General features: G+C 47.5%; 1 protein-coding gene across 5 annotated transcripts in view; it reads left to right on the top strand.

Annotated features, from left to right (window-relative positions):
* The window catches only part of dgkza (diacylglycerol kinase, zeta a), a 567459-nt gene that overhangs the window by 245879 nt on the left and 294471 nt on the right, over positions 1-27109 (top strand). The window contains exon 1 of one of the 5 annotated variants that reach the window (XM_078415102.1): positions 26919-27083. The exons of the other annotated variants lie outside the window; for them this stretch is intronic. The gene's annotated coding sequence lies outside the window, so the exon portion shown is untranslated. Of the gene's footprint in view, positions 1-26918; positions 27084-27109 lie in introns of those variants that run through there. 5 annotated transcript variants of the gene reach the window in all.

The following is a 27109-nucleotide window of genomic DNA, read 5'->3' on the forward strand; positions in this document are numbered from 1 at the left end:
GCGTCGGGGCCGCCGCGGCTCCCGGAAGATAAAGCACCCATCCGCCGTACATAAGTATGTGGATGCTTCTGTGTTGTCTCCTCAGCAGCTTCCTGCCACGCACGCTGCCTATAGTGCGGGATCAGACCAGGCCCAGGCCTAGGCGCCAGGCCCAGGCCCCAGGCCCAGGCCCCAGGCCCAGGTCCAGGCCCAGGCCCAGGCGCCAGGCCCAGGCCTCTCCCAGGCTCCTAACACCAGGGCCAGGCCACACGGCCCTCCAACCCGCTCCTCGACGAAGCCCGAGGCCCTGCACCCCCCCCTGCAGTGGAGGGAATCCAGGCCTTCCACTCCCCTAACTGGGCAACATAGCGTTTTCAGGTTAAACTTCTTCTCCTGGGCTCCCTGGCTCTTTCCTTCATGTCCCCCGCGGCCTCTTCATCACCGCCCTTCCATCAGTCCACGCCATTGATTCATTTAAACAGACCGGTTGCCTTATCTTACTTACGTCAGGTTAATCTAAATGATCTTGCCTGCTTGCCTCCCCACACTATCGTGCACCAGGTTACCCAATCTGAGGCATGTGGTATGGAACTAGAGTTCCATATTCCCAGCCTGAAGCATGTGGTATTCCCTTCCTCAGACGCGGTCCAGGACTGAGCCCAGTATTCCCAACTCCCTTTGCCCATGTCTCGTCTTCCAGGCAGATCCCCAGCCTGCCCGGATTACGGAGCAAGCTCCCTGGAAATCCCCCTGTACCTGACCTGCAAAGGTGGGCGGTGATATCAGTGAAGTGCTTCCCAACATAAAGGGAGCAATGTGAGTCCAGCTGAGGGCTGGTACCCCAGACCCGGCCAGTGAGGGTGGTGGGATTTGTTCCGAGAGGTCAGTGTATTCCAAGGACTATGCTCCAGTCTGGAGGTGTGTTCGCTCACAGTGCTCCCCCATGGTTGGGGCTGTGCTCACGTGCACAGTATGTCCCAGTGCCTGTGTTCACACTCACTGTTATTTCTCCCCCCCCCCCTCCTACCCCACACTTGTTCAGCATCATGCCCAATCAACTCTGCTGTGGGGGTCGACAGCTCCACCTGGTGTATTGAATGAATGCAGCAAGCAGTGGATGCTGAGAAGATGCAGCCTGCTTTCTCCATCATTTCCCAGAGTCGAACTGCCAAACGCCCCCTGATACATCCACTGCCCCCCTGGCCAGACCCCTGAATCTCCTGCGGGAGGCTAGAGAAGTGGGAACTTTGAGAGGCATGGAACTGCCTCCACGGTTTCCTTCAGGGTAATTTCTGCCCGCCACTTTACCCCAGCCCCTCGCCCGTTGTGGTTGTACCCTAAAGCATCTTGAGAAAGATGCAAGACCCCTTCAATCGGTCATCCCTGACAGTGAGTGAGTGCCAGGCAGGGAGCCGTGCGGGAGAAGGGAGGCAACAGAGGGGCAGGTGGGAGAGAGGAACAGGTAGCAGTCTATCCACTGACAGCGGATGCCACGGGGGAACGGGAAGTGGTGGTCGCCCCTCACCGTGTGTCTGATCCCATGAGCAGGCGGCCGGTTACTAACGTCCTAACGTGCTGTGCAGAGTTTAACCTCCAGCTGCTTCCAATGCAAGCACTGCTTTGATCTGTCTGCCCTGCCTCCAGAGTGTTGCCCCCCCTCTCCGTGCTTGTAAGCAGCTTTGAATGGACGATGAATAACCGGCTGAGGCATGCAGTTTAATACTGTTGGCGCGTGTTATAAATGTATTGTCACGTTGAATTATTCAAGAGTCTTTGTCATATGCACTGGATATGAAGTGAACGATGACATTCTTACTTGTTGCAGTTTTACAGCCACATTGAACATGACAATACTTTGAGTAACTATACAATAAATCACCATTATTCGAAGTAAATCGACCATGATTGTGCAAATATCAAGTACGAGGAGCAAACATGCTAGTGCAAAGTCTATAGTGGTTCGGTGCCGAGGTAGCTTTGTGCAGCGTTGTTCAAGAGCTTCATGGTCGATGGGAAGAAGCTGTTCTTGATCCAAGAGGTGATGGTTCTGGGCTCCTGCACCACCTTCCTATTGGTAGCAGTCAGAGGCGTGGACCCTTCTGCTTCTCAGGACTTTCCAAGGCATTTGTCAGGTCTGAAGACGGATCTCGACCCGAAACGTCACCCATTCCTTTTCTCCAGAGATGCTGCCTGACCCGCTGAGTTACTCCAGCATTTTGTGCCTATTGCCTGGAATTTAGAAGGATGAGAGGAGATCTTATCGAAACGTATAAGATTATTAAGGAGTTGGACACGTTAGAGGCAGGAAACATGTTCTCAATGTTGGGGGAGTCCAGAACAAGGGGCCACAGTTTAAGACTAAGGGGTAGGCCATTTAGAACGGAGATGAGGAAAAACTTTTTCAGTCAGAGAGTTGTGAATCTGTGGAATTCTCTGCCTCGGAAGGCAGTGGAGGCCAATTCTCTGAATGCATTCAAGAGAGAGCTGGATAGAGCTCTTAAGGATAGCGGAGTCAGGGGGTATGGGGAGAAGGCAGGAACGGGGTACTGATTGAGAATGATCAGCCATGATCACATTGAATGGCGGTGCTGGCTCGAAGGGCCGAATGGCCTCCTCCTGCACCTATTGTCTATTGTCAGTTTTGAATATTGTCCACCAGGTGGCAGTGCTATCCTGCTGCTTGGGGCATCTCAAGGTAATGAATGGATTCTGTTTTTGCAAACAAAAAACATAAGATTTTGTTCGTAAGTCGGAAAGTACTCAAAATTCACGCTGTGGTAACTGTACCTCCATAATATGATAATGAATGGCATCCAAAGAACACCATATGGATAATCAACTATTACCAAAAGGGGGGGGAGAGAGGAAATTGGTTCTACTTATTCGTAAGAACAAATGTATTGACGTGTGTCAGGATTCTAAATTTAATAATATTGTGTGAACTTGTTTATATGTAGGGGTGAACATAAGTCGGGTGTTCGTAACCTGGAGATGCTTGTCGGTAACTCCTTCCCAACACAATGTGTAAGAAGGAACTGTAGATGCTGGTTTAAACTGAAGATAGACACAAAATGCTGGAGTAACTCAGCAGGACAGGCAGCATCTCTGGAGAGAAGGAATGGGCGACGTTTTGGGTCAAGACCCTTCAGATTGAAAGTCACAGGAAAGAGAAACAAGAGATATAGACGAAGATGTAGAGGGACATAGAACAAATGATATTTTTAGATTTTTTAGATTTAGAGATACAGCGCGGAAACAGGCCCTTTGGCCCACCGAGTCCGCGCCGCCCAGCGATCCCCGCACATTAACGCTATCCTACACACACTAGGGACAATTTTTACATTTACCCAGTCAATTAACCTACATACCTGTACGTCTTTGGAGTGTGGGAGGAAACCGAAGATTTCGGAGAAAACCCACTCGGGTCACGGGGAGAACGTACAAACTCTGTACAGACGGCGCCCGTAGTCAGGATCGAACCTGAGTCTCCGGCGCTGCATTCGCTGTAAGGCAGCAACTCTACCGCTGCGCCACCGTGCCGCCCACTTTCTTTATCTTTCATTAATTTGTTCTATGTCTCTCTACATGATTGTCTATATCTCTTGTTTCCCTTTCCCGTGACTTTCAATCTGAAGAAGGGTCTCGACCTGAAACATCACCCATTCCTTCTCTCCAGGGATGCTGCCTGGCCCACTGAGTTACTCCAGCATTTTGTGTCCTACCAAACAAAGGTGGAGGTTGCAAAGAAGTTTCAGTGCGCCAGGAATAGGAAGATTACGCATGTTTGGTTTAATCAAGACAATTATATAGTTAAAGAATTATTTGGGAAATAATCCTCAACTCTCAGTGCATGAGGCCAAATGTTAAAAAAAAAGTTGTCTGAGTTGTTATCGTTTGAAAATGTAATGGTACTAAATCACTGGCTCGTCCTCATCTTCCAGACATCCTCCTCTCTTCTTTGCAGACTTGTGGCGAGTTATGTCTGAAAGTTGAAATGATGGATTGCTTGTGATATTTAATAAATCGTAACTCAGGTCACTTGTGGGGTCATTGAGAATGTGTTTCCAGTGGTGGGAGGGTCAATAGCTTAAGAATACATATATACGACGTATGCTGAAGATAGACACAAAAAGCTGGAGTAACTCAGCGGGTCAGACAGCATCTCTGGAGAAAAAAGAATGGGTGACATTTCGGGTCGAGACCCTTCTTCAGAACAGTCTGACCCGAAGTCGACCTGAAACGTCACCTATTCTTTTTCTCCACAGATGCTGTCTGACCCCGCTGAGTTACTCCAGCTTTTTGTGTCTATCTTCAGCATACGTCGTATATATGTATTCTTAAGCTATTGACCCTCTTACCACTGGAAACACATTCTCATTGACTCCACAAGTGACCTGAGTTACTCCAGCTTTTTGTGTCTATCTTCGGTGTAAACCAGCATCTGCAGTTCCTTCCCACACATAAGATGTATGCTAACGGAATTAGTTGTAGGAAGTGATTTTCCAGTTCAGGAAGGTGAGGGAAAATAAAAAAGAGGATGACATCGGACTTGATAAATAATATGTTATGCTTTTATGGACGGGGGACATATTAAATGACTTTCAAAGTTTTAAAGACTGAATCTGTTTAAGGACTAAAGGATTTAATTACTTCAAACGATTTAAAGACTGAATCTGTATGGCCAGAATTGAGGACCAGAGGTGGAGCTGTTACGTGCTTGTTGTAATCACCCAGACAGTGAGCAGGGGAAATGAGAGAAACGTATTTGCATAACTTTCAGAGAAACATACAAATAATCAATTGGCAACTGAAGGGACTTTGGTTAACCTAATGTAGGCTGATCAATTAGGGTGAAATATGTAGGAGAGAACCTTCTTCATCACTGTTTCTAGTCCAATCAGGAAGGAAGAAGTGCTGGATCCGGTTCAGGGATATAAAGTGCAATATTTGTTACCTGGGGAGCAACTAGTGTATAGCGATCAATAGCACAATTAAAGTAGTTATTGAGGGGGAGTGGGGAGGGGAAGGAAGAAATCAGAACATAAAAATATCAACCAGTTTTTTTTTCCTTCTGTCATTTGTTGAAAGACTGGAGCGACTAGGCTTGTATACACTGGAATTTAGAAGGATGAGAGGAGATCTTATCGAAACGTATAAGATTATTAAGGGGTTGGACACGTTAGAGGCAGGAAACATGTTCCCAATGTTGGGGGAGTCCAGAACAAGGGGCCACAGTTTAAGAATAAGGCGTAGGCCATTTAGAACGGAGATGAGGAAAAACTTTTTCAGTCAGAGAGTTGTGAATCTGTGGAATTCTCTGCCTCAGAAGGCAGTGGAGGCCAAATCTCTGAATGCATTCAAGAGAGAGCTGGATAGAGCTCTTAAGGATAGCGGAGTCAGGGGGTATGGGGAGAAGGCAGGAACGGGGTACTGATTGAGAATGATCAGCCATGATCACATTGAATGGCGGTGCTGGCTCGAAGGGCCGAATGGCCTCCTCCTGCACCTATTGTCTATTGTCTATTGTAATGAGCAACATAAATGGCCTAAAATTGACCATCAGGTGTAAAGAAAACAGTAGGCATCTAGAAGTGGACTTTCAAGGGGAATTAGTTTTGTAACAAATGGAACAATTTTTCAAATGGAAAAAAGAAAGGTGCACCTTTCTGGATGACAAGAAATCCCAAAGCAGAATAAAATCCATTGGAAAGCCGCACATAAAATAGATAGAGTGCAGTAAACTTGAGAAAAGATTAGAGAAGAGCCTAAAAGCGCACGTAAGTAGGATGTTGAAGGAATACCAAATGTAATCCAGCTTGACACACTCACCATCAAGAGTGAAGCGCCTGGGAAATGAGGAGCAGCAGCAACTGGGGAGAGTGGGTAAGTGAGAGAAAACAGACGAGTAACGAATGAATCTGAACAAGGGCTCTGACCTGAAACATCGTCAGTCCATTCCCTCTCCAGATGCTGCCCCACCGGCTGAGTTCCTCCAGCACTTTGTTTTGCTCAAGATTCCAGCATCTGCAGTTTCTTGCACCTCTGGTAATGAATGGCCCTATTTTGAACTGGAGGGAAATGACCGTGGAATGCCTCAGGGATCAGACCGTGGGTTTACCGATTATTGATAAATGACGGTGACCTGGCACAGCCTCCAGCTTTCCTGAAGACTCAAAACTCAGAAATGAGTTGAACTGCAGGGGAATAGTATTCGACCTCACTCCGGTGTGGACCGGCTGTGGGATGGGTTGACCTGAAACATAGAAAATGTAATGCCAAATGTTGTGTTTCAATTAGCAGAACCAAGAGAGGCAACGTGATCAAAAGAGCCAATTGCAAACGATGTCGTGTAGAGGAACAGAGACATCCCGGGGCATATGTACGTACATAAACCTTTGAAAGAGGCAGGCCAAGTTGAGAGGGTGTTTGAATAGGCATAATGGACTCTGGGCTTTCTGATTAGAAGCAGAGAGAACAAAAGCACAGAACACAAGACCCTTGGACAACAGTTGTTTGGCCATGTCTTGAGTACTGCGTCCAGGTTTGGATGCTAAACTTTAGGGAGGATGTGAAGGCTAAATAGATATAAGGCATCTTAATTACAGTAAGCATAGATTTGAGGAGATGGACTTGTTTTCCTTCGATCATGAGAGAATGCAAGAGGAATTGAAAGGTTTTTGCAACCGTTCAGGGTGTAGAGAGAGTGGGTAGGGTAATTGTTGCCCATGTCAGAATGGCCAAGATCCAGAGTTCATAAATGAAGGTGATCATCAGAGGTGCAGGAAGGAACTGCAGATGTTGGATTACATTGAAGATAGACACAAAACGCTGGAGTAACACAGTGGGACAGGCAGCATCCCTGGATGGAAGGAATGGGTGTCGTTTCGGGTCGAGACCCTTCTTCAGAGAGCATTGTCCACGCGGTGAGTATTTGGAACATCCTGGCTGTAGTGGTGGAGACAGCAGAGTCAATCTTGGCAATGACCGCTGAGTGATTACCGACAGGACAAAGGTATTAATGGAGTGGGGGAGGGCACAGCTTGAAACTACGGTAAATGTCCACCAACTCGCTATCCCAAAGGTTTGGAGATCGCGATGGTCCGAAGCACGGCACAGCTCCGCCCCATTCTCACTCACTTAAAATCTTTGGAGTGTGGCGGATCAGGCCACTCCTCGGGTCAGCCCCCTCGTTACGTGACGGACAGGTGAAAGGAGTTAAAAGCCAGACCAAGGGAAGGCGTGGATCATCCCTTGGAGAACTACGCTGTGGGCACCAGCTCACAGCCTAATAAAGAATCTATTAAACACTGCCTGGCGTCTTGCCTTTTCTCTGGCCTCCGCCAGGCCACTACATTGGTGACCTCGACGGACATCACACGTAGTGATGTCGAACAATGGACAACCCGCGATCCACGCCGTCCTACAAATGGCCGGGGGGATCGACTATTCCGCCCTAGCAGCCGCACAGCTGGGGGACGAGGAGATGGCTGCCTATCGTACAGCCGTGTCCGGCCTGCAGCTGGAGGACATTATCTGTGGCCCTGGGGATACAACACTGTTGTGCGACACCTCCACTGGCCTGCCGCGGCCCATCGTCCCTGTCGTCTGGCGTCGCAGGGTATTCGAGGTGCTCCACGAGCTGTCTCACCCCTCCATTCGGGCGACGGTGGCCCTTGTATCCTCCCGTTTCATGTGGCACGGGCTGCGTAAGCAGGTCGCACACTGGGCACGCACCTGCATCCCGTGCCAAACTTCAAAAATCCAGCGACACGTGCGTGCGCCTCTGCAAGAGTTTCGTGTCCCTCGGCAGCGCTTCGACCACATTCATGTAGACATCGTGGGGCCGCTGCCGCCGTCCCGGGGCATGACCCACCTCTTCACTGTGGTAGATCGCTTCACGCGGTGGCCGGAGGCCATTCCGCTGGCAGACACCTCGACGGCCACCTGCGCGCGGGCCTTGGCGGCGCACTGGATCGCCCGGTTCGGGGTGCCACTGGACATTACATCCGATCGGGGGCCACAGTTCACTTCGGAACTGTGGTCGGCCATGGCAAGACTCTTGGGTGTCAGCCTACACCACACTACGGCGTACCATCCACAGTCGAACGGGTTGGTGGAACGCTTTCACCGCCAGCTGAAAGCTGCCCTGAAGGCTCGGCTCACGGGCCCAGACTGGGTGGACGCCCTGCCGTGGGTTTTGCTGGGGATCCGCACCTCACCCAAGGAGGACTTGGCCTCCTCCTCCGCCGAGTTGGTGTACGGGGCCCCCTTGACGGTTCCCGGGGAGTTCATCCCACCAGCGCACGGTCGAGTGGAGCAGCCTTCTGATGCCCTGCAACGTCTTCGGCAGACGGTGGGCAGGCTGGCACCTGTGCCCACATCACGTCATGGGACATTCCAGCCACACGTCCCTGCCGCTCTGGAGGACTGCCAGTTTGTGTTCCTGCGCAGGGACGCACACCGATCACTTCTCCAGCGGCCGTACGAGGGCCCCTTCCGGGTCCTACAACACGGCTCGGCCACATTCGTTCTGGACATGGGGGGTCGCAGAGAGACTGTTTCGATCGCACGGCTGAAGCCGGCACACGTGGACATTGATCGGCCGGTGCCGGTTGCACAGCCCCGCCCGCGCGGTCGCCCCCCGTCCAAGCTACCCCCTCCAGTGTCTGCTACGACCCCTCCACCTGTCGGTCAGTCGCCGGTCCCTGCACCGGTCATGGTGCGCACCCGGGCTGGTCGCCTCGTGCGCCCTCCTGTCCGTTTTGTACCTCCGGTTCTTGGGCGGGGTCCTGTGGCGGATCAGGCCACTCCTCGGGTCAGCCCCCTCGTTACGTGACGGACAGGTGAAAGGAGTTAAAAGCCAGACCAAGGGAAGGCGTGGATCATCCCTTGGAGAACTACGCTGTGGGCACCAGCTCACAGCCTAATAAAGAATCTATTAAACACTGCCTGGCGTCTTGCCTTTTCTCTGGCCTCCGCCAGGCCACTACAGGAGTGATGTTCCCATGTTCCCTTCAAATTCTCTGCTTCACTGGGGAAAACAATGAATATGTGCAACATCTAACAAGTGAATCAAGTGTACAGGATACTGAGTTGGATGATCAGCCATGATCATATTGAATGGCGGTGCAGGCTCGAAGGGCCGAATGGCCTACTCCTGCACCTATGTTTCTATGTTTCTATGCAGGTTGGATAACTTTTAAAGGGTGACAGATACTCACCACTCTTGGGGTAAACTTATTTTCCTCAAGTTCTCCATTACAGAATGGATAACATCTCATGGTCCCACAGATCTGCTCGACCTGCACCACCAAAGTTTTGAGTGTGTTGGATTATTGGAGTATGACAGTCCCACCATTTATCTTGCATTCAAGTGGCACAGTCTTGATGGACTGAACAGGCATTCCTTCCGTGCGGTAAACTTTTTGTGATTCTGTAATTGGGAATTTGGCGGGAATACGTTTACCCCAAAGAGTGGTGGGAACCTGTAACCTGTAAACGTTGTCCAACCTGCACACTTAATTCACTTTTGAGACGTTGCACAATTTTATTACGAGCAGATGGTTTAGCACAATTTAAGTCAATATTCGGTAAGTTCAGGTGGGCAGCACGGTGGCGCAGCGCTAGAGCTGCTGCCTTACAGCGAATGCAGCGCTGGAGACCCGGGTTCGATCCCGACTACGGGTGCTGTCTGTACGGAGTTTGTACGTTCTCCCCGTGACCTGCGTGGGTTTTCCCCGAGATCTTTGGTTTCCTCCCACACTCCAAAGACGTACAGATATGTAGGTTAATTGGCTTGGTAAAATATAACAATTGTCCCTAGTGGGTATAGAATATTGTTGATGTGTGGGGATCGCTGGTTGGCGTGGACCCGGTGGGCCGACAGGGCCTGTTTCCGCGCTGTATCTCCAAACTAACCTAAAGCAAGGAAGGATCGCGCTGATCAGGTTAAGTGAAGCGGTGGAGAAGGACAGGAGGCAGTGTGGAGGAGATACAGACCATTTGGGCCAAACAAGTATGTGTCTGCTGTAAACGCAATGCAAAATGGGAGATAACAGGCATCCGATGCAGACAGGATGCACCCACACTGGAGATAAGAGACGAAATATAGCGTGAGGCAACTGTGCGATAATTCCTTTAAAAGCAAAGATTTTGAGCTCTTTTGGGAGCTGGCACGTATCAAAGTGGGAGGAATCAATGCATCTGTGATCAAAACCGACTGAGACGTATTGTTGAACACTGGAGAGAGATTCTCAATCATTAAGTGGATTAACATTTTGAAGAAAGGAAGCGATAACATTACATGTGGCCTGCAAAAGGGATCAATAGCCTCTGGATAACAACAGATATGGAAAGTCATGTCTAGAGCAGTGTTCATAAATCAGCAGCTGGGACAAGGTTGAAGTAGCGCAGGATTGTAAAGGCATTACTCACTTGGCAAGATATCAAGACTGAAATGTGAGCTCTGGATAATAGTGTGTGCAGACTCCAGATCTTTATTTTGTTTTATTTAGAATTAGAATTGCGTATTTGATCTTGTATAATGGGCATTTTGATGTTCGGCCGGGATGAATCTTTTGTGTGATTTTACTTTGTGCCTTTGTGAAGAGATGTGCACTACTTGTAATTAAAGGGCCGCTATTAATTTGGGCTTGTAATTGGTTTAGGGAAAGGAGGCAGGGAGTAGTGGTTGGATGTGTTCTGGATTGGCAAGAAGATAATGGTGTCCTTCAGAGTCGGGGGCAAGAAAAACAATGCTTTAATACAGTAAGTCCTGGAATAGGACGCCTTCGGAATTCTTCACAAATCTGCAAATTATTTACACAAAATGCCCCGCACGGTAAAAGTAGCAGAGGTAGGGTGGCAGAGACGTAAGAAGGAGGTAGACTGCATAAATGGGAAGAAACGCACCAATGGATAATGCAAGTGTGAAGTGATGCATTGTGGGAGGGGTAGCATGGGGAGGAAGTACAGAACAATCTGTTCATGGATGTAAGAGCAGGTGGAGATCCCAGTGCTTCAACTCTGTCCCCATCCCCTCTGTATCTGCTGGTACATTGCTCAGCATCAGCTCCACACACGGAAGGGAAATGGGGGGTTGGGAGTGGAGGATGATGATCTCCCCATTCCCTCGAATGAAATCCGAAATATAACAAAATGTGTGAAGTGCGCAATATTTTTTATTTACGCGCATTATTCTGTTGCCATGACATTCTGAAAAATCTGCTGCTGGCTGTCAGTAATTTGATTGTCACTGTGCTGTCCAGCTGTTGAGTGATAGAAGCATCAGTGGGTTGTAGTCAAAGGTTAATGTCTGATTTGTAAGCTCAGGGCGGCTGCAGCTTTGGGAACATCTGACAGGAGTACTGCCGCAGGGGTTGTGTTTCCATCAGGCCAGGTCAGCTTTGCTGGAATGGGGGCTATCACTGGGTAAGCCCAGTGTGGTTATGGTTGCACTGGTGTGGGACAGAGGTAAATGGATCTGAAGGAAAGATCCAGACTCACTGGGAGGAACCGCCCATGTTTCTGAGCATTCAGGATGTGGAGACTATCTCAGCCTCTGTTGCAGGTGGCAGCCTAGTTGAGGTTTGGATTTAGATGCAGAAACAGACACTACTAAACCACCACATTGGAGGTAAGAATAGGAAGGCAGAGTATTATCTGAATGGTGTCAAGTTAGGAAAAGGTGACGTACAACGAGATCTGGGTGTCCTAGTGCATCCGTCACTGCAAGGAAGCATGCAGGTACAGCAGGCAGTGAAGAAAGCCAATGGAATGTTGGTCTTCATAACAAGAGGAGTTGAGTATAGGAGCAAAGAGGTCCTTCTACAGTTGTACAGGGCCCTAGTGAGACCGCACCTGGAGTACTGTGTGCAATTTTGGTCTCCAAATTTGAGGAAGGATATTCTTGCTATTGAGGGCGTGCAGCGTAGGTTTACTAGGTTAATTCTCGGAATGGCGGGACTGTCGTATGTTGAAAGACTGGAGCGACTAGGCTTGTATACACTGGAATTTAGAAGGATGAGAGGGGATCTTATCGAAACGTATAAGATTATTAAGGGGTTGGACACGTTAGAGGCAGGAAACATGTTCCCAATGTTGGGGGAGTCCAGAACAAGGGGCCACAGTTTAAGAATAAGGGGTAGGCCATTTAGAACGGAGATGAGGAAAACCTTTTTCAGTCAGAGAGTTGTGAATCTGGAATTCTCTGCCTCAGAAGGCAGTGGGGGCCAATTCTCTGAATGCATTCAAGAGAGAGCTAGATAGAGCTCTTAAGGATAGCGGAGTCAGGGGGTATGGGGAGAAGGCAAGAACGGGGTACTGATTGAGAATGATCAGCCATGATCACATTGAATGGCGGTGCTGGCTTGAAGGGCCGAATGGCCTACTCCTGCACCTATTGTCTATTGTCTAAACTAACGGTAACTCCAATTCTAGAGTACCTCTGTGCAAATTCTCATTTTCCATTGCAGTCATTCTGATAGCCTATGGAAGTGAGATACATGGGTAGAGACATGGGTAGAGCACTTGATTGTTCGGCTATCATTAGTCAAAAGTGAAGTATCAAAACACTATAACTTCGTATCAGGCTGGAAAGATCCCTGAATTAATGGTATCACAAAATGCTGGAGTAATTCAGCGGGTCAGGCAGCATCTCAGGAGAGAAGGAATGGGTGACGTTTGGGGTTGAGACCCTTCTTCAGACTGATGTCAGGGGAGGGGGTGGGACAAAGAAAGAATGTAGTTGGAGATAGGAAGACACTGGGAGAACTGGGAAGGGGGAGGGGAAAGAGAGGGGCAGAGGAGCTATCTGAATTAAAGGTGCCGTTGAATGTTTTGCCTCAGTATATTAATGCCAGCTGTTTTTTTAACACAGTTAATATGTAGAATAATTGTATACAATGGACTATATTAATCGATAGAAATCAAATGTTTTAACGTGTAGTGTAAATGAGAATGCAGTGAAGCTTGGAATCAAAGCAAAGGGAGTCTGATTTTGATTGTGAAGTTAAATGTGATGGAACTGCTAGAATTAGTTTGAAATCAGTGGTGTCAGACTGAGCATGACTGGATATAGCACACGACAAAAGCTTTTCACTGTACCTCAGTACACGTGACAATAAACTAAACTGAACTCAGCATTTAGGAACACCAATTAATAATGACCAAAGAACAGAGAATGAATGACAACCGTGGACTTGAGTCTCAGTTAATACTTCGAGATGCAAAGGGAAAGAGGGAATGTCAATAGTTTAGAATGAGATATAGCATGGAAACAGAGCCATCATGTCCATGCTGACCATTGATTACCTATTCACATTAGTTCTATCTGAAGAAGGGTCTCGACCTGAAACGTCATCCATTCCTTCTCTCCAGAGATGCTGCCTGTCCCGCTGAGTTACTCCAGCTTTTTGTGTCTATCTTCGCTTTAGACCAGCATCTGCAGTTCCATCTTGCACACACTAGTTCTCTGTAGCCCCATTTACACATCCACCCCAAACAAATTGGGGACAATTTTGAAAGAGACCAATGAACCTACAAACCCCGTGTCTTTGGGATGTGGGAGGAAACAGGAGCACCTGGGGAAATCCACAGGAAGTTCGTGCAAACTTCACACAGATAGCACCCAAGGTGAGAGTCGAAGCTGGGTCTCTGGTGCAGTGAGGCAACAGCTCGACCATCTGTGTCAATAAAAAAAAATGTAATTTTAAATCTCCCGCATTTTTAACCATGGCAGATACATATCTGTCAAAGTGTGTGGTTTTCTAGCCCAGGAATGGATGAATGAGTTTACTGGCCAAGTATGTGCATATACAAGGAATGTGCCTTGGTGCTCCGCTCACAAATGGCAACACAAACATACAGTTAACAATTAAGAATAAAGCATAAACACATCAAAACAATAAGGATACACCATTACGGTCTAAACATGTGGGTGAAAATAAACCAGAGCAAAAAAGAGACTACAGACTTTGGTTATTGAGTAGAACTACTACTCGTGGAAAAATGCTTTTTTAATGTGGCTGTGGCTGCTTTGACAGTCCGGAGTCGCCTTCCAGAGGGAGGTGCTTCAAAGAGTTTGTGGCCAGGGTGAGAGGGGTCAGAGATGATCTTGCCCACTCGCTTCCTGGCCCTTGCAGTGTACAGTTCGTCAATGGGGGGAAGGTTGCAGCCAACAACCTTCTCAGCTGTGCGAACGATACGTTGCAGCCTCCGGATGTCGTGCTTGGTGGCTGAGCCAAACCAGACCATGATGGAGAAGGTGAGGACGGACTCAATAATAGCAGTATAGAATTGGACCATCATTGCCTGTGGCAGATTGTGTTTCCTCAGTTGCCGCAGGAAGTACATCCTCTGTTGGGCCTTTTTGACTGTGGAGTCGATGGTGGCCCCCCATTTAAGGTCCCTGGAGATGATGGTTCCAAGGAACTTAAATGACTCCACAGATGTGACTATGGTGTTGTTGATGGTGAGTGGGGGGAGGGGAGGGGGATCTCTTCAAAAGTCTACAATTAGTTCCACTGTCTTGAGAGCATTGAGCTCCAGGTTGTTGCGATGGCACCAGGACGCCAGCTGTGTCACTTCCCCTCTGTAGGCAGATTCCTCCCCATCCTGGATCAGTCCAATCAGGGTAGTGTCATCCGCAAACTTGAGGAGCTTGACAGAGGAGTCTGTGGAGGTGCAGTCGTTGGTGTAGAGAGAGTAATAGAGAGGGGAGAGTACGCAGCCTTGCTGTGCTCCTATGCTGAGGGTCTGCGGGCCCGAGATGTGCTTTCCCAGCCTCACATGCTGCTTCCTGTCCGTCAGGAAGTTGATGATCCACTGACAGAGGGGTTCAGGCACAGTCAGCTGGGAGAGTTTGGAGTGTAGTAGCTCTGGCACAATGGTGTTAAAAGCAGAGCTAAAGTCCACAAACAGAATCCTGGCATAGGTCCCCTTGCGGTCTAGGTGCTGGAGGATGAAGTGCAGGCCTAGGTTGACTGCGTCATCCACCGATCTATTGGCCCTGTATGCAAACTGCAGGGGGTCCAGCAGGGAGTTTGTGATGTTTTTCAGCTGGGCCAGCACAAGTCTTTCAAAGGTCTTCATGACTACAGAGGTCAGTGCGACAGGCCTGTAGTCATTAAGACCAGTGATCCTTGTCTTTTTGGGTACAGGGACAATAGTGGAGACCTTGAAGCAGGCAGGGACAGTGCAGGTTTGCAGGGACTGGTTGAAAATGTCTGTGTAGATCGGTGCCAGTTGTTCGGCACAAAGCTTGAGGGTGAAGGGGGAAACATTGTCCGGTCCTGGAGATTTCCGGCTTTTCTGTTTTCTGATGGCTATTTTTGGTGTGTGTGTGGGCTGGTGAGCTACACGAGTTATTGACTGAATCACCTAGTTCTCTGCCTCCAATGCCATACCACAGAAAGGTCATGGTCACATTTAGGACGCTCAGTAGCTGATGAACCTTTCATGCAACCATAAAGTCAAGGAGTGGGCAAAGCAGTGTGCCACGTTATTCTGTGAAATTGGTTCTGTGCAAGTGGACCTTATCTCTGCCATAAGGGGAAAGGTTTATTGTTCATGGTTAAAACAATGCCTCAACATATTCTACCAGCAGGTGAGCAATTAGACAATGCAGTTATAAATGTAGGGGATGCAGCTGCCAGTGTACAAGCAGTCATCTCGCTTTAGTCGGCCGATACAATGCAGGGAAACCCTCAGCCTTTTGCTGAAATAGTCAATGGTCGAGTCATACAGCATGGAAACATATCCTTCATTTCACTGAGTCAGCACCCACCATCACACACCCATTTACACTCATTCTGTCCTATTCTGCCCACATTCTCATCGTCTTCCCCTACGCGCCTACACGAGAGGCCGTTTACAGTGGCCAGTTAATCTCTTCACTGCCTCGGAAGAAACCCACATATTTATAGAGCGCGTAATCCTCACAACAGACAGTGCCAGAGGTCGGGATTAAACTCTGGTAGCTGGAGCTATTGGGTAGCAGCTCGACTTGCTCTGCCACTGAGCTATTTTATGAGACTGTCCTCATGAGTCAACCTCTGCGAACCCATTCCTAGGTTAGAAAGCTAGCTAGGCGGCACGGTAGCGCAGCGGTAGAGTTGCTGTTTTACAGCGAATGCAGCGCCGGAGACTCAGGTTCGATCCTGACTATGGGTGCTGCACTGTAAGGAGTTTGTACGTTCTCCCCGTGACCCGCGTGGGTTTTCGCCGAGATCTTCGGTTTCCTCCCACTCTCCAAAGACGTACAGGTATGTAGGTTAATTGGCTGGGTAAATGTAAAAATTGTCCCTAGTGGGTGTAGGATAGTGTTAATGTACGGGGATCGCTGAGCGGCACGGACTTGGTGGGCCAAAAAGGCCTGTTTCTGGCTGTATATATATGATATGATATGATAAAGCCTCACAACGCTAGAAACCTCCGTTTGATCCGGAGCTCAGGTGCTGTCTCGGTGGAGTTTGTACCTTCTCCCTGCGACTGTGTGGGTTTCCTCTGGATCCCTCCCACATCCGAATGCCTTGCGGGTTTGTAGGTTAACTGGCCTCGGTAACGGTTCAATGGTTCTTTATTACGACATGTACCAAGAAATTCTATTTTTGCATTCAGTTGAGTAAATTATCACTGTACATAAAAGCCCAATCCCAGATTTAGAAAATAATGCATTCAAACAGCCCACTATTTTGGTCTCGCCAGGTTTTGGTGCCAAATTACCCTTGATATGTAAGGAGTGGATGTAAAAGTGGAACAACATAGAAGCCATGAGAACAGGTGATCAGCATGGACTTGGTGGGCCGAAGAGCCTGTTCCCATGCTGTATCATCATATCATATCATATCATATATATACAGCCGGAAACAGGCCTTTTCGGCCCTCCAAGTCCGTGCCGCCCAGTGATCCCCGTACATTAACACTATCCTACACCCACTAGGGACAATTTTTTACATCTACCCAGCCAATTAACCTACATACCTGTACGTCTTTGGAGTGTGGGAGGAAACCGAAGATCTCGGAGAAAACCCACGCAGGTCACGGGGAGAACGTACAAACTCCTTACAGTGCAGCACCCGTAGTCAGGATCGAACCTGAGTCTCCGGCGCTGCATTCGCTGTAAAGCAGCAACTCTACCGCTGCGCTACCGTCTTCAAACTAAACTTACACTGAACTAACCTCTGTGAAACAACTCATCTGAAAGGTACCATCTCCAATGATGCAACTCTCCCTTCGTGCAGCATGGCATCAGTTTACATGATGTACTTATGATGGGGGTTGAATTTACAGCTTTCTTTTTGAGGTGTTGCAATATTATCAACTGATAACAATAACTGATACTAATATTATCAACAGAGTTTGTACGTTCTCCCTGTGACTGTATGGGTTTTCTACAGGTGTTCCGGTTTCCTCCCACGCTCCAAAGATGTATAGGTTTGAAGGTTTATTGGCTTTGGTATGTTGTAAAATTGCCCCTAGTATGTACAATAGCGTTAGTGCACGGGGGTGATCGTTAGTTGGTGGGGTGTCTGTGGGTCGATAGGCCTGTTTCCTGCTGTATCCCTAAAGTAAACTAAAGACAGTCTGGGTCCCTGGCTGTGATGGGAGGGAAAGAGATGAAAGGATGGGTGTTGCATCTGCAGTGGTTGCATGAGAAAGTGCCATATGTTGGCTAGAGTTGGTGGGGATCAGGGTGAAAGAAGGACTTATGAAAGAGGCGGCCTATTAAATGGTGACAGGAGATGGAAGACAAATATGTGTCTGACGTGTGATCTTAGTGGGAGCTGGTTAAAATTGTGAAAAATCCTTGCTCTTTTTCTATCATTTCTTTCTGTCACCATTTTAAGCCTGTTTTTGTACAATAGTCTGGCCTGCTGGGCATACCCTTCATGTGTAGGAAGGAACTGCAGGTGCTAGTTTAAATCGAAGAAAGACACAAAATGCTGGAGTAACTGGCAGCGTCTCTGGAGAGAAGGAATGGGTGACGTTTTGGGTCGAGACGCTTTTTCAGAAGTCTGAAGTTACTCCAACATTTTGTGTCTATCTTGGGCATATCCTACAGTTTTATAATTAACACCACATTACACAGTCAAAGAAGCAGTATGCTTCTAACTGCTGTTCATTTGGTCTCACTCTGAAAATGTACTGCTTAGTAGGGGTGAAAGACCACCATATTGTGAACCACTTTGACATTGCTGGTTTTATGTGGATGCAGTGCAGAATGACTCTTGTATGCCTGGAAGTGCTTGCTTTGTTACACAATGCAATTGCTCTGTTGCTTGATATATTCTCAGGAAGCTTTTCTAAGCATCGTCAAACAGGTGTCTGCCTTTAATCATCATGTCATCACTGCTTCTGTTTTTGTTCTTCCCGCTCCTGCCTCCCCCAAGTGTCCTGGCTGTTATTTATCCGAACATCAACATATCAAAAATCTTAACTAGTCAACAATACCTTTGTTGTTTGCTGAAAGTTGCCTTGGGAAAATTGGCAGTCTGGTTTCCTACGTTATAATAGCGATGGTACTTTGAAAGTATTTATGGAATTAGAAAGAGCTTCAGGATGTCCTGAGGTTATGAAACGCATTAACCAAATTCAAGTTTTTAAAAATATTAATTCTCACATGGTGGAATTTTCAGAATATATTTAATTGTCAATCTCGGTGCCATTTTCTTTAAAACTTGAATTTTGACCACTGAAATATTTTTCAGCGACTTCCCTTCATGTTTTCATTCGCTGCCGGGCATTTTGCTTTATTACCTAAGTGGCTCTTTTCAAATACAAACCTCACAAGTTGTGATTGTCAGGGTTTTGACAGCCAAACTTGCTCATATCCCCAGTCAAATCATTTTCAGCAAATACTCTTGGCTGACAGCAGCTGATTCATCCAGGAATTCCCAAGGCCTGTTCTTCTGCTTCCTGCAAACTTACCACAAAATAAGCAGTGAACAACTTCCACACTAATTTACTGGCTGTTCTGAAAATGTGTCAAAGTTTTCAAAGCTTATCTGGTGTGTTTAAATGTTTGTGAGCTCTGTAAGCTTCAGTAACAGTAAAATGGTGGCCAAATGGTTAACTCCTGCCGGTCCCCCCCACTATCCCATACTCCAAGCTGAGATCACGGTTACATTGGGTCCCTTGATGGCGGCTATATATGCTCAGTTTGCAACTCGTTGAAAGAGTTACCCAATTAATTGCAGAACCTTCCTCTTTTCCCTCCTAAAGGCCGAGCAAGTTGCTCATTTTGAATATGAAGGTGGGAGTGGGCAAGCAAGCACTGTTCCTGGTAATGTACCTGGTACTCTGTTCACAGATGTCCTGTTCTCCGGTGTCTGGATTCAGTGGCTAGTTACAGTGGCATTTGACTTGCCCTTCAGATGTCTTTTATCCTTGTAGTAATTCACAATCTAGCTGTTGACATTGCTCCTAACTTCCCAAGCTGGCTTTTGGCTTGTCAGACTACAAAAAACACCTGTACCTTCTGCTTTTGTTTTGTAAAATGCCGGATTTTAAAGCATTATTTCTGTGCACTACTTACTTCCAGCTGTTCAGCTGGATGTCGTCAGTGCATATAATCACAGAGAAAGGGCATTAACATCGTTCAGTGTTGACAAACAGCTGCAAATGAGATTTACCCTTTGCCTTTCACCATTCCCCATTGCCAAGATACAGCAAGCTGTTTATAATATTAATCAATTTCCCAATCTGTCGACGGAATCTGAAATATCCACTTAAAAGAAATGGACATTAAAACAACAGCAAATTCTGGAAACAGAAAATGCGAGGAAAAACTCAGCAGATCAGGCAGCAGCTGTGGAAAGAGAATCTGAGTTGGTGTTTCAGGTTGTAGACTTCTGGCAGGACCGAGAAACGGAGAAAAACAAACGGGTTTTAAATTGCGGAGAAGATGGGGCGAGGGATGGATAGGATAAAGGGAATATCCCTTGAGGGGGAGGTCGGGGTTGCTGTGGGGATAAGTGGTCAAGGGGTTAATGGCAGCAATTGGAGTGTAATAATGCGAAGGAGTGTAAAAGATGGCAAAATATAGGGGCTGTGGGATATGCCAGTATAACAGTCTGTGTAAACATTGAGAGAAAAACTGAGCTAATATAATGGGTGTTTATTCACAAAATGCTGGAGTAACTCAGCAGGTCAGGCAGCATCTCAGGAGAGAAGGAATGGGCGACGTTTCGGGTCGAGACCCTTCTTCAGACTGATGTCAGGGGGGCAGGACAAAGGAAGGATACAGGTGGAGACAGGAAGACAGTGGGAGATCTGGGCAGGAGGAGGGGAAGAGAGGGACAGAGGAACTATCTAAAGTTAGAGAAGTCAATGTTCATACCACTGGGCCTCCTGAGATGCTGCCTGACCTGCTGAGTTACTCCAGCATTTTGTGAATAAATACCTTTGATTTGTACCAGCATCTGCAGTTATTTTCTTACACTAATATAATGGGTGGATGGCTTACTGGAGAAATGGGCAGTTGCATACAGACGGAGAAGGTGAGTTATCGGCTGCTAAGTTTAACATTGTGTCCAGAGGCTGCAGCATGCTCCAAGGGAAAATGAGATGCTGTGCATCAGACTTGTGTCAGGTCTCATTGTAACAGTGCTGGAGGCCATGAGCAGGTTCAGAGTGGGAGAGAGAAGTAAAAGGGTAGCCAACGAGACGTTTAAGGAGGATAGCAAAAAAAATTTTAGGTACGTGAAGAGGAAAAAAATAGTCAAGGCAAATGTGGGTCCCTTGAAGACAGAAGCAGGGGAATTTATTATGGGGAACAAAGAAATGGCAGACGAGTTAAACCGTTACTTTGGATCTGTCTTCACTGAGGAAGATACACACAATCTCCCAAATGTTCTAGGGGCCGGAGAACCTAGGGTGATGGAGGAACTGAAGGAAATCCACATTAGGCAGGAAATGGTTTTGGGTAGACTGATGGGACTGAAGGCTGATAAATCCCCAGGGCCTGATGGTCTGCATCCCAGGGTACTTAAGGAGGTGGCTCTAGAAATAGTGGAAGCATTGGAGATCATTTTTCAATGTTCTATAGATTCAGGATCGGTTCCTGTGGATTGGAGGATAGCAAATGTTATCCCACTTTTTAAGAAAGGAGGGAGAGAGAAAACGGGTAATTATAGACCAGTTAGTCTGACATCAGTGGTGGGGAAGATGCTGGAGTCAATTATAAAAGACGAAATTGCTGAGCATTTGGATAGCAGTAACAGGATCATTCCGAGTCAGCATGGATTTACGAAGGGGAAATCATGCTTGACAAATCTACTGGAATTTTTTGAGGATGTAACTAGGAAAATTGACAGGGGAGAGTCAGTGGATGTGGTGTACCTCGACTTTCAGAAAGCCTTCGACAAGGTCCCACATAGGAGATTAGTGGGCAAAATTAGGGCACATGGTATTGGGGGTAAGGTACTGACATGGATAGAAAATTGGTTGACAGACAGAAAGCAAAGAGTGGGGATAAATGGGTCCCTTTCGGAATGGCAGGCAGTGACCAGTGGGGTACCGCAAGGTTCGGTGCTGGGACCCCAGCTATTTACGATATACATTAATGACTTAGACGAAGGGATTAAAAGTACCATTAGCAAATTTGCAGATGATACTAAGCTGGGGGGTAGTGTGAATTGTGAGGAAGATGCAATAAGGCTGCAGGGTGACTTGGACAGGTTGTGTGAGTGGACGGATACATGGCAGATGCAGTTTAATGTAGATAAGTGTGAGGTTATTCACTTTGGAAGTAAGAATAGAAAGGCAGATTATTATCTGAATGGTGTCAAGTTAGGAGGAGGGGGAGTTCAACGAGATCTGGGTGTCCTAGTGCATCAGTCAATGAAAGGAAGCATGCAGGTACAGCAGGCAGTGAAGAAAGCCAATGGAATGTTGGCCTTCATAACAAGACGAGTTGAGTATAGGAGCAAAGAGGTCCTTCTACAGTTGTACCGGGCCCTGGTGAGACCGCACCTGGCGTACTGTGTGCAGTTTTGGTCTCCAAATTTGAGGAAGTATATTCTTGCTATGGAGGACGTGCAGCGTAGGTTCACTAGGTTAATTCCCGGAATGGCGGGACTGTCGTATGTTGAAAGGCTGGAGCGATTGGGCTTGTATACACTGGAATTTAGAAGGATGAGGGGGGATCTTATTGAAACATATAAGATAATTAGGGGATTGGACACATGAGGCAGGAAACATGTTCCCAATGTTGGGGGAGTCCAGAACAAGGGGCCACAGTTTAAGAATAAGGGTTAGGCCATTTAGAACGGAGATGAGGAAGAACTTTTTCAGTCAGAGTGGTGAAGGTGTGGAATTCTCTGCCTCAGAAGGCAGTGGAGGCCAGTTTGTTGGATGCTTTCAAGAGAGAGCTGGATAGAGCTCTTAAGGATAGCGGAATGAGGGGGTATGGGGAGAAGGCAGGAACGGGGTACTGATTGAGAGTGATCAGCCATGATCGCATTGAATGGCGGTGCTGGCTCGAAGGGCTGAATGGCCTACTCCTGCACCTATTGTCTATTGTCTATTGTCAGACGGAACACAGATGAGCTTTCTTCATTGTACGAGACGCCCACTAAAAAGAAATGCTCTGTAGTCATCCCACTGACTTGTTTTAAATCTCTCCCACCCTCTCAACACCTCTACCCTCTCTCTCATCAAGGTGCTGAACTCTTACTGGCATTGGATTCCCAGCAGGTGGTGTTAGAAAAGCAAACGACTGAAGCTGCTGGAAAAGCAGAAATTAAATACAAAATGGTTGGAAATATCCAGCAGGTCAGACAAGACAGCATCTGTGGAGAGAAAAGCAGTGTCTTAACATTGGGTTGGTGGCCTTGCATCAAAACCAGCCAAGTTAAGGAAGCAAGCATGTTTTTAATTAAGGATCGATGTGGATTAGGGGAATGGAAGGAATATCTGTGAAAGGATGGGCACAAAACAAGACCGAATGATGCACAAAAGTGATGGTGCTGGTTGAGCCAATTGAAGATGATATACAATACAATACAATACAATACAATACAATACAATATATCTTTATTGTCATTGTACCCAGGGGTACAACGAGATTGGGAATGCGCCTCCCATACGATGCAATAGTTTAATTAATTTAGACAACAGCAACCCAACGAAACAATTGTAACAGTTATGTCTGGAAGGGATGCAAATACAAGAAATGAATGCGAATGGGAGAGAGTTAAAAATGCGACTTCCACTGTGAGGGACAGAACACTCCACTTTCTGGATATCTGAAATAAAAGGCGACCGGGAAAGCACTGCAGGTCAGACAGCAGGCTCTGTAGGGAGAGGAAAACTGAGAAATGTTGCAGGCAATGGCATGATCAGCAACTTAGTCCTGATCCCACCTGGTCGACCTGGCTATCATGAAATTCTTGAAAGCTCAGAGGAGATGCTTTCTCAGGGGGTAATTTCTGAGAGGTTTACAGCCAAACACATCCTCTCCCAATGCAAAGACTCGGGGACCTAGGCTTGGATGAGTAAGCCAGCCAGCTCGAGGCAGAGGCCTGGAGTCACTAACAGTCAGCCCGGTAACATCTGTGGTTGAATTTGGCAAGTTCACTAGTTCACGAGATGCTGGCTGATCGAAACCATTAGGGTCCGGGATCTGAAACATTGCTTTTTTTTCCGCAGCTAATGCCTGACTTACTGAGTATTTTCTGTTTTAATTTTGGATCTAGTTAGGGTTGTTTGTGAAGATGTCTCCATCCCCTGCTCATCTCTGGGGAAGGGTCCCTACCCGAAACATCACCTATCCAATGTTATCTTTATTGCCACGTGTACCAGGTGCAGTGGAATACAATTTCAGCAGAACTATCACTGTACAAAAGCACAATCACCACAGTCCGTATAGTATGCACTGAGTCCATATCCATGATCTCTAGAGATGCTGCCTGACCAGCTGAGTTACTCCAGCACTTGTGTATTTTCCCCCCTAACTACATATCCAACCTTACATCCCTCCCAATTCTCTTATGGTGGCATCAATAGTGGTGTTTCCACTGCAACCAATTTGCCCAAACCCCCTCTCTAAACTCCCACCTCTCCATCTGTGTACAGACCACAGATGCTGGAAGTCTGAAATGCAGACCCAAGACTCGGTACGTGTAGGAAGGAACCGAAGATGGACACAAAATGCTGCAGTAACTCAGCGGGACAGGCAGCCGAAACGTCACCCATTCCTTCTCTCCAGGGATGCAGATGCTGCCTGACCCGCTGAGTTACTCCAGCATTTTGTGTCTATCCCAAGACTGTGTAGCCAGGCAGCATCTGCCAGGGAAAGTGTTGACCTTTGAGTGAAGCTGAGATATGCTGGAGATAAAGAAGGTCGAACTTTTCCCAGTCAAATCAAAGGCCCTCGACTTGAATCGTTAACTGTTTCTCTCTCCTGGTTTGCTGAGTATTCCCAGCACTTTTGATTTTTTTCTCTCTCCCTCTCTCTCTCCCTCCCTCCCTCCCTCCCCTCCCCCTCCCCCCCCTCTCTCTCTCTCTCTCTCTCTCTCCCACAATGAAGCAGGGTCTCGACCCGAAACATCACCCATTCCTTCTCTCCAGAGATGCTGCCTGAGTTACTCCAGCACTTTGTGTCTATCTTGGCTTTAAATCAGCATCTGCAGTGCTCCCCACACATGACATTTGCTTATGTGGTTCGGCGGTGGATTTGGGGGCAACAGACCAAGAACATCAATTGTGTTGGCCTCGATTCCGCTGCTGCTGTGACCCCGGCTGTTTTATTCCAAGGGAAAACGGCTGTGACTGAAACCATTCGTGCTTCTGTTGCGTGTGATCTTTATGTTTCCAAACAACTGCTTGGTCAATTAAGAGTTGCTGCTGTCTTTTCTCAAGACCCGCGCCAGCTCCTCCCGAGTGGAGCCTGTGAAGATTCAGCAGGAGAGATTCAGCCGAATGAATTTGGATTTAGTTTAGTTTGGAGAATAGACATGTTTGGTGCAGGAGGAGGCCATTCGGCCCTTCGAGCCAGCACCGCCATTCAATGTGATCATGGCTGATCATTCTCAATCAGTACCCCGTTCCTGCCTTCTCCCCATACCTACCCCCTGACTCCACTATCCTTAAGAGCTCTATCTAGCTCTCTCTTGAATGCATTCAGAGAATTGGCCTCCACTGCCTTCTGAGGCAGAAGCAGGCACTTCGGCCCACATGGAGCTACACACACGAGGGACAATTTACACTTGCACCAAGAATACCAACCCAAGCCAATTAACCTACAAACCTGTACGTATTTGGGGGAGTGGGAGGAAACCGAAGCTGTAAGCGCTGTAAGGCAGCAACTCTACCCACACCACAAGCAGTGGGCTTTAGCCGGATGTTTGTTTGGTGGGCGTTAGCAATCCCTTAACGCGAAGTAAACCTCCACCCCGAGCTCTGCATGTTTATTGCCATTACTTTCTGAGACATCTTGGTGGTCAGAGTGCAACTCGGCTCTGGATTCCGCAACCCAACCCCAACTGGTAATAAATCAAGTCTCTCCTGACTCTTACGCGTTATTCAATACTGGAGAGCGTCCTTGTCCTTGTACCTGCCTTCAACCAGGTCCAATTGGGGTTAGTGCCTTGCAGCACGGAAACGGCACCTTGTTCATGCCAAACTACCAAGTTCTATCTATACATTGTGTCATATTTTATTCATATCTCCTTATGATTATGGAGAAGGCCATTCGACCCAGTGGACCTATGCCGATTCTGAAGAAGGATCTCGACCTGTTCCTTTTCTCCAGAGATGTTGCTTATCCCGCTGAGTTACTCCAGCATTTTGTGTCTACCCTCGAGAGATGCTACCTGACTCACCGAGTTCCTCCAGCACTTTGTGTTTAGCTGAAGCTTCTAGCACCTGCAGTTCCTTGTGACTCAGGTCTGTCCCATTTCCCGAGTGATGCTGGCAAACATACCTTGCAACCAGACTCTTAGACTCGTTTGTCGATCGGGTAAGGAGGCCAATTGTCGGAATAATGATGATGTGAAGCCAAGCCCGGACTTGCATTCGGATCTGAGATCTGGCTGCGGGAAGCTAAAGTCAATCCTGAGTTTGTGCAGTCCCTTTCACAGCGTGTCCCATTAATTTTGGGACGAATTCTACCCTCTTGGTGCTTTCCATGTTAATCTGTATATCAATTTTGATTTTGTCTTTCAAAAGGTAAACCCACAAAGTAGCAAGGCTGGAAATAACAAGCCCTGGGAACACTTGAGAACATTGTACAAACGTAGCAGCCTTTGTGTATGTGTGTGTATGTGTGAGTGTGTGTATGAGTGTGTGTGTGAGTGTGTGTGTGTATGTGTATGAGTGTGTGTGTGTATATGTGTGTGTGTATGTATGTGTGCGTGTGTGTGTTTGTGTGTGTGTGAGTGAGTGTGTTTGAGTGTGTGTGTGTATGAGTGTGTGTGTGTGTGTGTGTATATGTGTGTGTGTGTGTGTGAGAGTGTGTGTGTGTGTGTGTATGTGTGTGTGAATATACTACCCAGAGGAAGGGGGACGCACAAAATGCTGGAGTGACTCAGCGGGACAGGCAGCATCTCTGGATAGAAGGAATGGGTGACGTTTCGGGTTGAGACCCTTCTTCAGACTGTCTCGACCCGAAACGTCACCCATTCCTTCTCTCCAGAGATGCTGCCTGTCCCGCCGAGTCACTCCAGCACTTTGTATCTATCTTCGGTTTAAGCCAGCACCTGCAGTTCCTTCCTGCACCAGGGGAATGGAAAGTGCCCAGGGGTTCGGGATTGCCCTTTATGGTGGTTGTGGCGATGCGTACAAACAACCAGGCGAAATTGTGTTGGATAATCTGCACTAGGAAACCCAGCCAGAGGGAGCGCAGCAGCTCAGCAGAGGAAGTGATGCACACAGTTGACAAAGTGTTACTCGGCTTCCACTGGCGCAAACTGTCCCTCTTACAGCCTTGGTTGTGTTCTTCGTCTTTATGCCAGGCCAGCCACCAAGTGCACACTGAATGATTATTAATCTGCAGCCAAACCCCTCTCTGTGGCAATCAGGTCGTATTTCAAAACTTTATTTTCTTGTTATCTTGTTTGTGATAGAACGAGACGGCTTGTTTTTATTCGCCTTTCTTCTTCGAGGTGAACCAACTTTTTAATCTGTCAAT

The sequence above is a fragment of the Rhinoraja longicauda genome, chromosome 18 (assembly GCF_053455715.1).
Source record: "Rhinoraja longicauda isolate Sanriku21f chromosome 18, sRhiLon1.1, whole genome shotgun sequence".
NCBI lineage: Eukaryota > Metazoa > Chordata > Chondrichthyes > Rajiformes > Arhynchobatidae > Rhinoraja > Rhinoraja longicauda.